Source organism: Protopterus annectens, chromosome 16.part0, assembly GCF_019279795.1.
Source record: "Protopterus annectens isolate FY-2018-M chromosome 16.part0, PAN1.0, whole genome shotgun sequence".
Taxonomy (NCBI): Eukaryota; Metazoa; Chordata; order Ceratodontiformes; family Protopteridae; genus Protopterus; species Protopterus annectens.
Genome location: NC_056750.1, coordinates 131,440,051 through 131,458,237, shown reverse-complemented (window position 1 = coordinate 131,458,237; position 18,187 = coordinate 131,440,051).

Genomic DNA, 18,187 nt, shown 5'->3' with positions numbered 1-18,187 from the left:
CTTGAAGTTCTTACAATATGCCCATATGTCATGTTACTGAAGGTTCTTTTAGGGCGCATACTTCTTCTACATAAATTATTACTCATCTTGTTTGTAATAAATACCTGTTTTGATAATAGTCTTCATTAAGAAATAAGCATTCAAAATGTTTATGGTTTCATTACAACTCATAAGCTTGAATCTAAAAAAACTGGTACTTTATGTACCTCATCTATTGTATAATCCTATATAAAATGTAAAATGCAAAAGTTGTTTAAAAACATAATTTTAAACATTTTTATTAAATTACCACATAAGACATTGAAAAACATAATTTTAAACACCTTTATTAAATCATCACATAAGACAGGCATGCTTAAACTAATAGAAACTAAAAACAAACCATATTAACATTTTTTTAATGTGCATGCATAGGGTATGTGCTATCTTTTTTCCTTATAATAACTCTCATTTAGTTCATTACATAAATTGTAAAATCCCTGTGTTCCCTTAAACCTCACTCCTCCTACTGTACTGAACATTATTTTGCATGTATTATTCCCACAAAGTCCATTTATTTTTTATGTAATTTGTTCCTTTCCTTTTCTATATATCCCAATTCCAGTTATTCTCTCTCTGTTACAATATTCAGTGTTTCAGATACAGCTGATTTTGATTTCCATTTTCTAGAAATTGCTTTTTGGTAGCTAATAAAAATAAACTTAATAAGGCCTTACTATATTCAGGCAAATCAGATCCTGTGTCCCAGCTCTAAAAGAATAATTTATTTAATTATACACATTTGCTTCCTGAATATTTCTGAGAGTATTTTGTAGGATTTCTTTTTAAATCTGCAAGTACATTACACTCCTGAAAACATATTTCCAGTTGTTTATTTTTTCCCTATCACTCCTCCAACATTTGGTATCTACCTGAGGAAAAAAAATATTTATTTTTGAGGTATAAAATACCTAATGCAGACACTCCCAAACAAACATCCTAAACCCTTAAGTACTTTGTTGGAAGTTTGTAGCCATACATATGCCCTTCCATTGTATATTGTTTTCCAGTCTTTCCTGACCTCCTGTGATTGATTCTTATAGTTGTCATGCAATATTTTATATGTCCTACTAACTCCCCCCTTTTTAACAGCAGCTTCTGCTCTAGATTCAAGTAAAAACTCTATCAGAGCATGCCTTTCACTTGGGACTTCCCTATCCCTTTTTCTTTGCATGCACTCTGATATCAATTCCTGGAATAGGAGGTGGCCTCTAGCTTTCAGTTAAAACTTCTTTTTCACCTCATCCCACTCTATTAACTTTCCATCTGTAGTTATTTTCTCAAAATACCTTACTTCTTTTGCCAGTCACTTTCGTTGTACATTCCAGCCACCCTCTTAACCATTTTCTTTTCCATACTTGCAGTAATTCCTACTGGCACATTTCTTTTCTCCGTTCTTGTGTCACTTTAGTTCTTAGTATACTTTCTGCAGCTTTATGAATAGAATATTCAGCATGGTGGTTATTAATATCATCCTCGAGGATTAACATCCAAAATCTCACTCTCTCCTTATTTCTTGAGAACCCCCCCCCCTTATTCTTGCCATCATTATCATTTTCCATATTGAATTATAACCTTTTTCTTGTGTTATGTTTATGAGCCTTAACTGCGTAGCTATAAAATATTCCTTCAAGTCAGGTAATCCTAAACCACCTTGTTCTGTTTGGAGGACCATCTTCTCTCTTTCAACTCTTGTCATGTTTCCCTCCCAGTTAAATTCCTTGAGGTCTTTATTATTGTCCTTAACTTCTGGAGTTTTGTTATTGAAGATTATCCCCCAGATTCACTAAGTTGCTGATCCCGTGCAGGATTAGTTTTAGAACTAATCCTGGCAATATGGCCCGCATGTGATCCAGGAACGTGCTCCCTGCACGTGAGCTAGCTCGGGGATGCAAATTACCCAATTTACAGATGAAAAATATGCAAATGAGGGTAATTTGCAATCCACAAAGCTGGTAGCTGTCCGTGCATGACTAGTAAAGTCTGCAGAAATGTACTCTGGTAGTAACTGAATACATTTTTGCAAACTACAAAACAAAGCCATGACAGCTCCAAATAAAGGGTGTATATCATGTGTAAGGCATGCCAATGGCCAAATATATGGACATTGGCATGCCAAAGAGTTTTGAAAATAAAAATAATAAGTTTATATATTTTTAGCGGATTTTGGCTGTTTAAGCGCAGCAACGAGCAAACACGATTGGCCCGAAAAACAAAAACAAAAAAAAAAAAAAACTGGAATAAGCTTCCTAACCAAAATCAGTATTTTGCCTTTATAATCAATGGCAGGCAGAAGACAACATGGGCAGGGAATAATGGCTGCTAAGGGGGAAGGCTCAATGTCTAACATGTAACTATGCATTAGTAGGCAATCCTATGCAAATGAGGAGTCTGATAGTGAATCACAGATTTCCCTGCAGGTTTAGCTTGCACCTAAGTGTGTAGGAGCATTAAACCATGGATTAAGCCTTAGAGCTAGATGACTTCACGAGGGGGGGGGGGTGTCATGTAAGGTGTAAGCTTATTGGAGCCGTATGGCCCAGGTTTGTCCTCAGCTAAGCAAAGCTAAGGCGGGGGTGTGTGTGTCTAGGGCTGTCTTATCTCACACCAACAAAACCATGGTGTACACAGGATAGGACAAGCCAAAATCTTGTAAAAGGTGCTTACAGCACATAAGAGTGTGTGCGCAGCACACACCAAGTGTAAAAAACAAAATAAAAACACAGGAAATAGCAGCTCCATTCACATCTGAGCACTGTGTTTGTGCAGCGCGGTCCTGGGCTTACACAGGAAGGCAGTAGGAAAGAAAACCAGCAGTAGGAAGGTAACCAAGAAGAAGTAGCACAGCTGGCAGGTGAAATGTATCATAATCAGCCAATTGCACATAAACACCCTCCCCTCTTGTTTTTTCCCAAAAACTCTGCACCACTGGTGTATACGAATGGGGAAATTTTACAAAATGAAAGCAAGAGAAAAAATGTTAGTGGCTGCTTTTGCTCTCATAAACCAGCATGTGTAAGAGGCTGAGGGTGGTAAGGATGAGAATGCTGCCAACCAACCCACAGTGAGGAGACGGAGAAGAGTGTTCAGAACCTGGATAACCTACCAGGGGCTACATGAGCTGGAACTAGTGGAGTGCTATAGAGTGGACAGGGACCTCCTACAGCAAATTGTTGAGCTGTGCCGGCCATGCCTCACACACAGAACCAACAGAGGGGAACCCATCCCAGTGGATACCAAGGTATGTCTAGGGCTAAGAATACTAGCCACAGGTACCTTCCAAAGGCCAACTGGGGATATCATGGGGATCTCACAAGCATCAGCATCCAGGGTATTCCACCAGTTCCTGGAAGTCCTGTCAGCACATGCCAGTGAGCACATATTCTTCCCCACCAGCATTGAGGTGCTAACCAGCAATATGCGCCTCTTCTACTGAATAGCTGAATACCCTGAGGTAGTGGGTGCTATAGATTGCATGCACACACACATCAAAGCACCACCCGGTGAGCAGGGTAGGGCCTACATCAACCACAAGGGCTTCCCCTTCATCAACTGCCAGGTCATGTGCGATGCCCAGGGCATTATAATGAATGTGTGTGCTGGCTGCCCTGGAAGCTATCATGACTCCCACATCTGGCATCTGATGCAGCTGTACCAGAAATTTGCCAATGGGGACATCCCTGTCAGTCAGCTAGTGGGGGGTGCTGGTTATGACCTGGAGCCATGGATGATGACACCCATCACAAATGTGCGCACACACCTGAACAACAACTCCATAATGAGGCACACGCACAGACAAGAATCATAATAGAGTATGTGTTTGGGATGCTCATGTCATGGTTCCGGTGCCTGGACACATCTGATGGAGCCTTGCAGTACTCCCCAGCTACATGTACCCAAATTGTCATGGTATGTGCCATGCTACACAATGTGATCCTGTGGAAACAGCTGCAGCAGGACCAGCACGGGGCAGGGCCACACGGCCCCCCACCATTGCCAAGGCCTGCACAGGCACAGAGTGACTTGGAGGAGGAACAACCTGAGCCTGCCCCAGTATGCAGAAGGAGGCGTGCCCAGTATGCCTTGGCCTTGGCAAAGAGGCAACGCATAGCACATACACTGACACAGTAGGGACCCAGGGAATAACACCTCACTCTGACTCGCACGTACAGTAAAAGGGATGACAAACATGACACTACCTGTGCTTTACCATGTATAGGGAGTGTACTATGTGCATCTGACATAGTCAGCCCTCTAGCACCATCCTCAGTACTGGCACAGCCACAAAGTAAGTCACTCTTCCTACCAATCACAGAATGGAGTAGTATGTGTAGTTATTTGTATCTGTGGTATGAAATTGATCATGTAAGGGTATCAGGTGGCTGAATGGGATGCCAGCAGATAGTGGACACCTCTAATGGCAGCATGAGATCTGTAATAAATACTGGTGTCACCATAGTAGCCAGTACTAGACAAGGTGCCAAAACCCACTGCAGGAAATGTGCTGGGACTCATGGGTGTCCATATGACACACACATGCCAGTCAGGCAGGCTCACATACCCAACAGTATCAGCCAGCAGGACAGCTGTAGACAAACACAAACACAGGCAGTGCCAAGGCCTCTGATTGATGGCTATGGAGAACATCCCACCCCAGACCTACACAGATAGACTACAACAGGTCAGGCAGTGGGACATTAGTTCAGAATGGTAGGAAGTCAGAAACTGATATGTAGGTCAACCAGACCAAAGAGCTGTAGTACACTGATATCTCTCCAGTCACCATGATAGGTTACAATACAGAATGAAATGGAGTACCTGACATACCAGTACAGTCCTAGCAAATGTGTATAAGTGTCAGGTGTACCCCCCCAATCCTGTGTTGAAATGTAGAAACAGTCAGGTATGCTCCCCCCAATCCTATGTAGACATGTAGTAACAGTCAGGTATCCCCCATCCTATGTAGACATGTAGTAACAGTCAGGTATGCCCCCCATCCTATGTAGACATGTAGTAACTGTCAGGTATGCCCCCTCCCAATCTTATATAGAAATGTAGCAACAGTCAGGTGAGCACCCCCTTACAATGTAGACGTGTAGTAACATGTATGTGTAGGTATAATACCAGTGGAGCACAGATGACCTGAGCTGGCCAAGGTTGCAGGTTAGATTGCAGCATTTATACAATATGCAGGTATGCATGTGTTAGTTTGGTGTGTGTTACGTATTGTTTGAGAGTGGCCAGTATGTATGCATGTTGACTTGTGACCTGGTGGCCATTGCCCACAAGTGTCGAGGACAGGGCCAAGTCCTCACAACCACAGTGACAAAGACAATTACCCCCAGTATAACACATGCTAGCAGTAAGCAATTGTAAATGTATGGTGGTAATATGTGTCACCATTGGAAAAGATGGACATGGCATGACTGTTGCACCAGATATACAAACAATACACAGGGAAAGGTACCCCAGGCATACAGTATACAGTAAGTGTGAAAAGGACACACCCTTGGAACTGTACATAGAGGTATGCATCTCGGTATCTGGCCTTCTAGTAGGGAATGCCGATGTCATCTGGACGAGCACTTGCAGATCACAAAGGTGATAGGACTGATGTATTTGGAAATGACTGATGTCCCTGCACAAGCCAGCATAACCAGAATGCCCCATGCATATCTGTGAGTCAGATGCAAGTACTATCCATAGCACACATCACCCAGATCACTCAAATACCAACTACAGGTACCTCTTTGGTAATATCCCTGCTGTTGGGAGGGGTAGAATATGACCCCCACAAGTGTCTGGCAATAGCAAAAGAATGCAGCATGCAGTGCAGGTGTCCCAAACTGGTGTGTCCCTAGCTGTAAGTAGCACCATCCCACCATACATACCACCTGAATAATACCAATAGACAGTATTGGCAAGAACACCTAGCACACCTACCCTGTCACCTCAGGGGAATATACTGTATGGCTGTCTGGGACTGTAGCACTAACAGAATGCAATGGCCTGCTACAGCTGGCCTGCATCACCACCAAATGGCCTGCAGGCCTCTGCCAAGGCTGTGTCCCAGACATACTGCCAATGTCTGTTATGTAATGGACACCCAAATAACTACATAACCCACTCCACTCAAGCCATATGCAAGGCCATGTGTGCAAACCACAGTATCATGTCCACCATGTCTCACTGCATGAACTGTGGACCAACACCAAAACACAGCTGTGATTAGGTGATAACTATAGGGCAAGTATCAGCAAATGTATGCATAATGTATGGATGAAGATACAATAATCAATGGGTGGTGGTGGGAGCATGGGCAGCATGGAATATGCAAGGTCTGTCATACAAAGCCTTGTTCACATACTACCCCTGGCTGCAAACACAATAATGGGTGGCTACAAATCTGCCCATACATCACAATAGGGACAGTTCCCTAACTTATGAGCCCTGCCTCTGGGTAAACTGTGTGAATCTGTACAGCTGTGAGGTATTGCCACAGCAATATAATTCCATACTGTCAAGAGATCCTCTGCCAGCATGGTACCAAGATGCTGTACTGGATACATAGACCCAGCAGCAAGTGTCTGCAGCTCATCCTCCAGAATGACAAAATCTTCCATGAATATGTAGGTGTCTGACCACAATACTGGACACAGCTGCATTCACCTGTGTTCCCCAGTATATCACTGTGAGCAGGAATGTCCACCTGACAGGACTTGAAGACATAAAATATCACAGTGTATAACAGTATGCATGTCTGAATATCTCCACTAACACCAGTACTATGTAGCAGACACAGCATAGACACAATCACCTATGGTGCACACTATCCCTTGCACAGTTTGACTCCATATTGCCAAATGATCAACAGATATCCTGCTGAAACAGTTTGCCACACACAAGTGTAGAACACAAAGGTCTGCACTGGAGTACAAACTACATAGAATGGATCCACACATTCAATACAGAAGGCCATACTGGGCATGCTCACACACTTGGAGAAATTAAGGTAATGACAGACAACAACATACTGAAAGGTCATACCGTGCATGCTCACACACTTAAACAAAAGAAGCCCATGTCTGCCAACAACAGTGGACTATACATATCTGACAGGCTCAGATTTTAGTGCATACACCCCTCAGTATGCACCAGTCATGCTTTGCACACACATTGGATAGGAATACACATATATTCAAGGACAACACACAATAATATGCCAAAAGTACACATACATGGTGTGTTCTATAACTGCGTAGTGCTGTAGTGTGATGAATTAGTTAGGTAGGTGTTCCAATCCCAGCCATGGCAAGTGTGACTGTGTTTCTCTCTGTGTAGTGAGCAATACTTTTTAGGGTACTCACACTCAATACAATTCAAATGCCCTACTTTGGCAATTCTGCTGATGTCATCAACTGTGAAATACACCTTTGTGGAAGGAATACCTCAGTAATCTGAGTGGTGCGTGCTATAACTGTCTAATGCTGTAGTGTGATGAGCTAGTTAGGTAGGTGTTCTGTTCCTAGACATGGCAAGTGTGTGTGTGTTCCTTTAACAGTGTAGTGAGCAATGCTTTTGAAACCATTCACAGGCACTATAACCCTCCATTGCTGTACTTTGGCAAAGCTGCTGATGTCATCAACTGTGAAATATACCTTTGTGGAAGGCATAGCCCAGTAATCTCCATGGCGTGTTCTGTAACTGCATAGTGCTCTAGTGTGCTGTAGTAGTTAGGTAGGTGTTCTGATCTCATCCATGGCAACTGTGTGTTTGTGTAGGGCCCAATGGTTTTGCAGACAGTCAGTACACCTTTCATCGCCTTTCTTTGACAAGCCTGCTGATGTCATTCCCTGTGAAATAACACCTTTGGTGAAGTAGTATCCCAGTAATCCCCGTGGCGCGTTCTGTAACTGCCTAATGCTCTCATGTGCTGTAGTAGTTAGTTAGGTGTTCTAATCTCATTCATGGTAACTGTATATGTGTATGTGTAGGGCCCAATGCTTTTGAAGACAGTCAGTACACCTTTCATCGCCTTTCTTTGACAAGCCTGCTGTTGTAATTCCCTGTGAAATACACCTTTGGTGAGTAAGTATCCCAGTAGTCCCCATGGTGCATTCTATATCTGCGTAATACAGTAGTAGTTAGGTAGGTGTTCAAATCCCAGACATGACAACTGCAACTCTGTTTGTGTATGGAGCAATGCTTTTGATGTCAGTCACACTCACTACACCTTCCAGTGCCCTACTTTGCAGTGCCTACTGTGGCAAGACAGCTGATGTCACCCAGTGTGAAATACACCTTTGGTGATAGAAAATCCCAGTAATCTCTGTGGTGCGTGCTGTAGTAGCTAGGTAGGTGTTCTAATTAATAATTTGATAAGCATTAAACCAGTTTTATGCAAAAAAACAACAAAAGTTGCACTAGCTATACTAGTCGATGTATTTATATTGTGAAAATCATGTTTTAATTACTTTTAGATTTGTGTTTTTTCAGTTTATTTATATGATATGTTTTTATTGGATGGGCTGTATCACATGTTTTATTGCTACTATTTATTTGAATGAACAATTGAGTTCTCTTATATTAGCACTAAAGAAGGGGAAACCTGAAAGCTTTGCTTTTGCTGAAATAAAGTGGAGAGAATTTAATTGAGCATTTCTGCTATTGTTCATGTTCTGCATTCACCTGTGTGTTGGATTTGGACTTACACAGTTGCCATGCCTGGGATTAGAACACTTGTGTGTGTGTGTGTGTGTGTGTGTGTGTGTGTGTGTGTGTGTGTGTGTGTGTGTGTGTGTGTGTGTGTGTGTGTGTGTGTGGTGTGTGCGTGCACATGTGTGTGCATTTGTCATATATATCCTGTGTGAAGCACGAAGCAATGTGGAGCAGGTTTTGCACTTTTCCTATATGTTGGCCCTATTAAATGTCATAATGTCCACCTTACAAGCATAACAGATGTCAAACATCACAGTGGTTGTGGTACACAAGTGACATCATGGCATGAGGAACAATTTAGGCAACACCTGTATTACGCTGAGAACACTCGCAACCCATGTCTTGGACACAAACACACCTGGCGAGGCAACAATCACTTAAGTTGGTAGATCCCTGCTTATTGCCCACAGATGGTAACCATGGTGTGATTGCAGTGGACTAAAGAGGATATGGCACCCTGTCCCATCCCTACAATAGGCAATGCATTGCATACAGTGCTCCATCGCTATGTTCCGCAATGAACACCTGCTACAACTGGCAAGCCAGTAAATGTTACCCACAAAGGCCATGCCATGCCGTATACACATGCCCTGTATGAACAGATGCCACTGGCACTAGTGAATACTGTGTGGGTAACAGGGGTAAGCTGCCTTAAGGTATCTGGGTGTACATTACCATTCAATTCACGTTGGTAAAATGCAGGCCTACTGCCTCCAGCCATACAGACTGTTCTGTTTGTCAGTGCAATTGTGATGGTTTCAATCATGCCTCTTTATATCACAGATACATCCCATTGTGTCTACTTCGGTATGTACCCCCTAGGGATTGTGTACAGACTGCAGATGGAGGCTGCCAGACTGTACATCTGCATTACTTACAGTTGAGTGCTTGTTATCCCATGGCCCAGTCTGTGTCTACTGTTGTACTACTTGAAGGCCTTGGCCTGGACACCTGAACAGCAACATATGTACTGCTTTCCAGAATACTGTATACTATTATCTGTTAGTTGCATTACTCTGTCCAAACATATGTCAGAGTCTACACAGCAGTATGACATGGCATACAGTACTGTAGTAGTACACAAATCAAGCTCCTCCATGTATGCAAGTCTGTGTGTGGTCTTATATCCCATGATGTTTCTGTTGGTATATGTTGCAGGCAACAGCTGTCCTTTGTATGTTTGGATCATATAGTGTCCATGTGGTATGCTGGTGACTGTAGCCATAGTGGCCGCACCATATTGTGTGCACCCTCTACATATGTATCTCCCTATACATATGTCTGTGTGTGTATGTGTAGTGGCATATACATCTGCATATAGGTATATACATATATATCTATCTATCTCTCTATGTATATATATATATATATATATATATATATATATATATATATGTGTGTGTGTGTGTGTGTGTGTATATATATATATATATATATATATATATATATATATATATATATATATATATATAATGTATCTGCATGTATGTGTCTGTGTATCTGAATCCTAGGAATGTTGAGTGGCTCCACATTGAACATTCTCTATGGTAGCCACACTGCACTGCATGCTATGTCACCGATACCAGTCTGACATAATTTTTTTTGTGGGATGGAGTACTGTCAACATCCTGTGCCCATGTTGTGTCAGGTCCTGGGTTTGGGATTTGTGTTCCTTTGTCAGTGTAGGAAGCAATGCTTTTGAGGCCATGTACAGGCACTACAACCTCCATTGCCCTACGTTGGCAGGTCTGCTGACATCATCAACTGTGAAATACACCTTCGGGGAACAATATTTCAGTAATCCATGTGGCATGTGCTTTAACTGTGTAATGCTGTAGTGTGACAAACTAGTTAGGTAGGGGTTCTATTCCCAGACATAGTAAGTGTGAATGTTTGTGTGTGTTCCTTTGTCAGAATGGGGAGCAATGTTGTTGAGACCATTTACAGGAACTACAACCTCCATTGGCCTACTTTGGCAAGTCTGCTGACATCATCAACTGTGAAATACACCTTTGGGGAACAATATCTCAGTAATTTCTGTGGCCCGTGCTGTAGTGTGATACACTAGTTAGGTAGGAGTTCCAATCCCAGCCATGATATGTGTGTGTGTGTGTGTGTGTGTGTGTGAGTGTGTGTGTCTGTGTGCATAATTCATAACCTGTGTGGAGTTGGCTGTGACTGCGCAACTCCTGGACCCATTGAGGGGCCGGTTTTGTATTTTTCCTATAGGGTGGCCATATTATATGTCACAATGCCCACCTTACAAGGATGACAGATGTCAAGCAGCTGAGATACTGGGGTGTCAGTCCACATCCCTACATGTGATGCAATGCCTGGTGAACAAAGTAAGCAACCCTAGTATTATACAGAGTACACTATGAACCTGTGTCTCATACACAAACACACTTGCCTAGACAGCTACTGCTATGTTGGTATTACCATACATACTGTTCACAGATAGCAAGTATTGTTTTATTGCAGTGGGCTACAGAGGGCATGGCACCCTGTCCATCACTACAATAGGCACATAACTGAAGACAGTGCACCTTCACTATGTTCCCCAGTGGATGCCTACAACATCTGTGGTGTCATCAAATGTGATCCACAAAGGACTGTCCATGAGCCCGCCCTGCCACAAGAGGTCAGGAGTGCCACATGTGATGATAACAATCCAGGTACATAACATGAGCCTGGCAATCCAGGTTCACCTCCACATGTCACTGTACATGAATGTGGGATGTGTGCACATCCCAGACACCATCTATGTCATGCACTATAGAACACACACATGGAAAGCATTGCACAGCACTGGCCACACACAGTAGTAACCCAGGTGGCAAGATGGTGAATACATTACCCACCTGTGTGGGTCATTCCAGACACTACACACCTGATCCACACTGCAGACCATTGCCATGTGGCCTGATGCCAAGGTGTACCCCTCATCTAGCCTTGTACAGCCTTCTGGCACAGCTAACCCCTACACACCCATGAGGCAATGCACACGTGCATGTCAGTACTAGCACCCTGTGCCCCTGTGTATGGTGTATGATGCTTCCAACCACATTCACACCTGGTACAACTCCCATTGGCATACTGAAGCATTCCGAATGATGTCAGACACCTTCACATGCCCTTTGCCTGTAGAACAGCACTATAGCTCCGGTGGTTCATGTGATACCTGTGCAGTACTGTATTGTGGTAAAATAACTAGGTGGGTAGTGTATTCATGACCCTGGCAAGTGCGGCAATGTGTATGGGTCCCTTAGAGAGTGTGGCTGTGTTGCCATTGACAGTGGTCAATGTGGACAGCCACGTGTGCTACACCTACCCTATCCATATGATATCATTGTTACAGCTGTCACTCACCAACACATATATGTTCGGACAGCTCACCAACATGTAAGCTATGTGGCGCATGTAATAACTGCATGCACACGTGATAATGCATTGTCAGTCAGGGGTTTGAATCACTGTACCGGTATGTGTGTCACACAAACATGCATAAGTTTTACTCTCCCATACCTTCCCTGACATACTTTGTCACTGTCTATCCCTCCCACACCCTCCCTGGTGGATGTGGATATGTACACCTGCTCTACTTAGGCAGCAGCTTGTGTTTTGTAAGTATTGGTCATGATCAGCTGATGGCCTCTGCATCAATTGCAGTCCAACATTAGCTGATTGAACATGAAACAGCTGTGGTAACATACCCATAGCCAGTTGCATGGGAACATACTACAATATCTAGGAACATCATGTTGGTGTTTGGCCTTGACATTCACTGTGAGTAGAACCTAGATCAGGTGTTTGTCAAATATCATCACAGCTGGTTTTGGGGTTTACCTCCAACAATGTACACCATGGAAAAAGGCCAACAGACAGTAAGGGTTGTGCCAGCATGTAAGTGTTGCTATTCTTAATTTAGAGTAATGTCGGTTTAACAGGGCGTGTGTGGTTATGGTTAGTATGCATGTTTGAAACTCTGTCATGACAGTGCGATGTTTGTGAGAAAATCCCATCTGTAGGGTGATCTGCAGTCTGGTTAGTGTGTTGAACCTTTTGTTCCTTGTGTTACTCACAGAACAACTATCTGAGAATGGCAGAAGCATAGTGTGAGGACTGCAGTCAGTACGTGGTGACAGCCATGAGAGTTATTGACTTCATATCCCTGATTGGACATGCATCACAAAATGCAGTGGTATGACAGTAAATGTCTGAGGTTACCACAGCACCATGCCAATAATGTGCCAGTTGTCAAAATAGTACTCACACGTCTGTCACCCTTTGTACATATGTCATGCAGTATGTGTGCAGGTGTTCCCTTTGCTCTGCAACTGGTCTACTTCAGGTGTGTTGTGGTAATGGAAATATCTATGCATGCTGTTATAAGTAATCCTGACTGCTGCCGACTATTACTGGCCCTTATCTGTTGTAAAACAGCAACACCATAGCCCATATGGGAATGCTGATGTCAGTCGACCCACCTGTCCCACCTCAGCTGGCCATGGCACCAGCAAGTCTGGGTCCCAGCCTGAGACCTCCCCCTCCATTGTCCCTGCATGACTTTTGGGTGGAACTGCTGCAGGTGATGGTGCTTGGCCCTCTCTGGGAGTGGGGAAGGAAAGGAACCTGTCAACTGCCATCAGGTTCAGGCCCTGATGTGTAAGGATCTCAGCAAGGAGTTCCAGGATCACCCATGCCAGCTTGAGGGCTGCATGGTGCCTGCACCTCCTACCCAGCCCCCAGCACAGACACCTTTGGGGCCGTGAAGGTGCATTGCTGACTGGCCATGGGTGTGGACCTCTGTCCCACTGTTACCATTTGGGTTCTCATGGACTTGCAACTCCCCATCCAAGGTGTTACCCCCCCTCACATGTCAGATACTGCCCCGTATGCTGTCTTGTCTGTCATCCTACCCAACCTATTCTCTCAAAGCATACCTAGTCTCCTTCCCCAACATCCCACTGTCACCTTAAAAAGACAAAAAGTCCAGTCTGTTCCCAAAAGAAAGTCTAGCCCCATACATAGCTGTCCATGTCGCACAAGTGTCCACTAGGCACATGTAATGTGGTCTAATTGGAATCACCACATATTATTGTTGTCCTCAACCCTCTCCCAGGGATTCCAGTGTCCAAATCTAACTCAAAATTCAATATATTTGCAAAGCTGTTGCTGTAAAAGAAATGGGCAGCTATGGACCTTCCCTACACCCTTTCTGCACATCACTGGCTATTTTTCCTACTGTCTTTCCATGGCTATTTTTCCTACTGTCTTTCCCTCTTTGTGCCCCCTTTTTCACCATTTTCCTATCAACCCCTTTGTCTTTTCTTTTAAAGGAATCAGTGCGGGGGTAAGCAGCAGTAAGCACTTTTAAGCAGCAGTAAGCAAGTTTACGCCTGTAAGCATGGGGGTAAGCAATGCTTACACAGGTTAAGCAATTTAGATGTTCACTTAGTGTAAGTAACTGTAACCAGAAGTTAGCAGTGCTTTCCGTCGCGCAAACCCACTTACAACTGCTTAAAAGTGCCTTAACCACTCTATATCCAGTGGCTCTTGTTCTACCTAGCAACAAAATAAACAGCCTCTGCTAGGCTCGAACCCGGGACCCTGCACACCATAGCCAAAGAGATTTACCACAATGCCATGTAGATATACATAGCCATCATATTTTCACAAACATGTCTTCCAGCACAGTCATTCAACAGTACAGAGAATGTATTTCATCATGCAGATGTGTGTGTGTGTGTGTGTGTGTGTGTGTGTGTGTGTGTGTGTGTGTGTGTGTGTGTGTGTGTGTGTGTGTAACTATATTAATATCTAAATGGGTATAACATATCCGTATATGTAGATATAGATCCATATGTGTACATATATATAGCATTATATATATATATATATATATATGTATATATATATATATATATATATATATATATATATATATATATATATATATATACATATTTATATATATATATATATATATATATATATATTATATATATATATATATATATATATATATATATATAATGTATGTCAGCAGAAATATATATATCAGATTAGATATATACCGACATACATCTGTAGATAAATTGGGAACATAGCCAAAACATATATGTCCACATGCACCATTAATGGAGTTGACAGGCACAAACACCATACGTCTTGCACAAATATGTATCACCCCCCCCCCCACAGCCAAACACATTCGCCCAGCAATACACTTCCAACTGTTACAGATCCCATAACCAGGACCTTACACGACAAGGGCACAGATGTTAACAGTACTCCATCCCACCTATATAATGTCAGGCTGGTGTCAGTAACATATCATGCAATACAGTCAGGCTCATAATGACTCCCAGTTTGCAGTCATTTGTTACCTTTGTTGGCCAGAGTCCAGTACTGTTGGCCTGCACTTCAGATATGTAGATGCTAAACAACAGTGGTCCCATGATTGAACTATGAGATACTCCACTTGTCACTTTTTTGGAGCTGGATTTGGAGTCAGTTACTTCTACAATTTGGGTTCTGTCAGTAAGCCGTGTGACATCCAGATTTATGTCCAGCTTAGTACGTTAGTCTATGTTTCCAGACTGGGGGATGGTGTTGAAGGGCTTGGCGGGGTCCACATAGGCTGTGTGGATCACCTTACCCTCTTCAACAGCTCTGCAGACTGATGCAAAGCAGTCAGTTGGTTTCAGGAGACAAGATTGGCCCTCCATGAGCCCAATCTGTGTGAGGTCCAGTGTTGCCATTGTCTGCGTTCATATATTCCATGATAATGCATTCCATGTCCTTGAAGATCAGGCTCATCAGACTGATGTGACTGTTGTCTTTGGAATCTGTGGCACTTTTAGTTACGTAATCAGCTTTGGAGTATTCCATGAGGGATCTCAGCTTCTTAGTGAGGCTGGTAAGGGAGTTGTTTGCATCCTTAGGTTATCATTTTTCATCAACAGTTTCTACCTTCTGTAGTATATGTGTTTATGGCAGGGGACCAACAGACTGGCATCCTTGTTTGGAGGGAGCGTCGTGGTTCTATGTGGGATGGCATGAATCATGCACAAGCGGATGTGTTCATACAGTGCCTTACTGCAGGAATCAGCAGTTGAACTTTCAGCTCCTGTCTCCATGGGTGTCACAAACCTTGTCACTTCTGTCTTGAGTAGCATGAAGTCAGCATTGGAGTGGTATGTTACGGGCAACTGTATAATCAACCCTTTCACATGTTCAGTCTGATTTTCCTATGGTGGGATTATTTTGGTGAAACCTCACTGCCATGTACTGCTGTGATGGCTTAGTGGTTACCTACTGTGGCTGCAGTGGACATGGTCCTAGGTTCACCACCTGCGCAGGCTGATTATTTCTGTTCTTGCCAGAACAGCAGCTGCTGCATACAGACTAGTTAGGCCATTTTAGGTTAGTCACACTCACTACAATTTAAATGCCCTACTTTGGCAAGTGCGCTGATGTCATCCACTGTGAAATACACCTTTGGTGAAGGAGTATCCTAGTAATCTCCGTGGCGCGTGCTGTAACTGCATAATGCTCTAGTGTGCTGTAGTAGTTAGGTTGGTGTTACAAGCCCATCCATGGCAACTGTGACACCTGGTGTGTGTTTGACATATGTATCCTGTGTGGAGGCAGCTGCGAGTGAGAAGCACATCACATTGTGGAGTGGGTTTTGCATATTTCAATATTGATTGTTATCCTGTGGCCCAGTCTGTCTGTACTGCTTTACTACGTGAACGCCTTGGCATGGACAGCAAAATATGTAATCCGTACCAGAATAGTGCATTAATATTTCTGTTTGACAGTGGCATTAGTCTGTTTATATGTATTGCAGTGTCTACACAGATATATGACATGGCATATACAGCTATAATAGTACACACATAGAGCTGTCCCATGTATGCAAACGTGTGTGTGGTGTTGTACCCTATGACCACTCTGTGGGTATATATTGCAGGCAATAATCGTAACCTGTATGGGTGGCACATACAGTGTCCAGTTGGTAAGGTGGCAACTGTAGGCATAGTTGATGTCCCGTATTGTGTGCACCCTCTACATATGTATTGTCATATACATATCTATGTGTGTATAAGTAGTTATATAGATATTGACATATATGTCTACATACATATATTAATATATGTATATGTATATGTATATATATATATATATATATATATATATATATATATATATATATAAATATGCATCTGCATATATGTGACTGTGTAGATGTATCTTAGGAATGTTGATTAGTTCCACATTGTCCATCCCCTATGGTAGCCAGACTGTACTGCATGATATATTACTGATACTAGCCTGACATCATACAGGTGGGATGGAGCATTGCTGACATCTTGTACCTATGTTGTGTCAGGTCTTGGGTATGGGATTTGCACAGGCTGGTATTGTATTGCAGGGCAGATGTGTTTGGCTGTCGGGGGGGGTGGAATACACATACATACTAGACGTATGTCTTGGGCCCCCTCACCCCCATTACTGGTGTATGTGGCCATACATGTATGTGCTGTGTTCTGTGTCATATCTATGGATATATGATACATGTTTATGCTTACAGATATATACATATTGCTGTACATCTGCAGACGCATATATGTAGACATATACATCTATAGATGTATGCATATGTGTATCGCTCTGTATTTATAAATATCTGTGTATATTGATTCATCTATCTATATCTACATATACAGATATGCATTTATCCATGTACATGTAAATGTACACACACACACACACACACACACACACACACACACACACACACACAGACATCGACATGTTGCAATACATGCATGCAGCCTGCTGTGTAGTACTTCAGATAACCACTGTCATGGCAACCCAGTACTATAACTTGCTGACTTATGTGGGCATGGTCCCTTCACCTTTCCAGTATTGAGGACATCCTTCCTGTGTGTGGACAACAGTGTTACAAACAGCAGGTAGCAATACCTCTTACAGGAGAACCTGCAGACACAGGCCAAATACACATGTGGGTAAGGTTCAAGACCTACAGACAGTGTGAGTAGTGTTATGTGCATTGTGTCTTGCTGGTCTTTCAGTGTTTCTGTGTATGTGGTAGTTTAGCATGGAATGTAGTCTATCTGCATAGCTCTCAACTGTGGGCCTATCCATATGATAGCCAGAGGATTACCTGTTAGGTTTTGTCTGTGCACCACACAGTTCCTGTCCCAGATGTATCAGTGGCATTCTGTCTGTTGAGTGCTATCAGTACATGGCTACATCCATTTGTATTTTGATGTCATATTCCTGCATAAGGGTATGTTGTAACAAGTCTGTAACACCAGCAATGTCCAGGGTGTATAATAGCAATAATGCAAATATGGCCCTGCATTCCTGCCTCTGTCATCCACATATATGCCAGTCT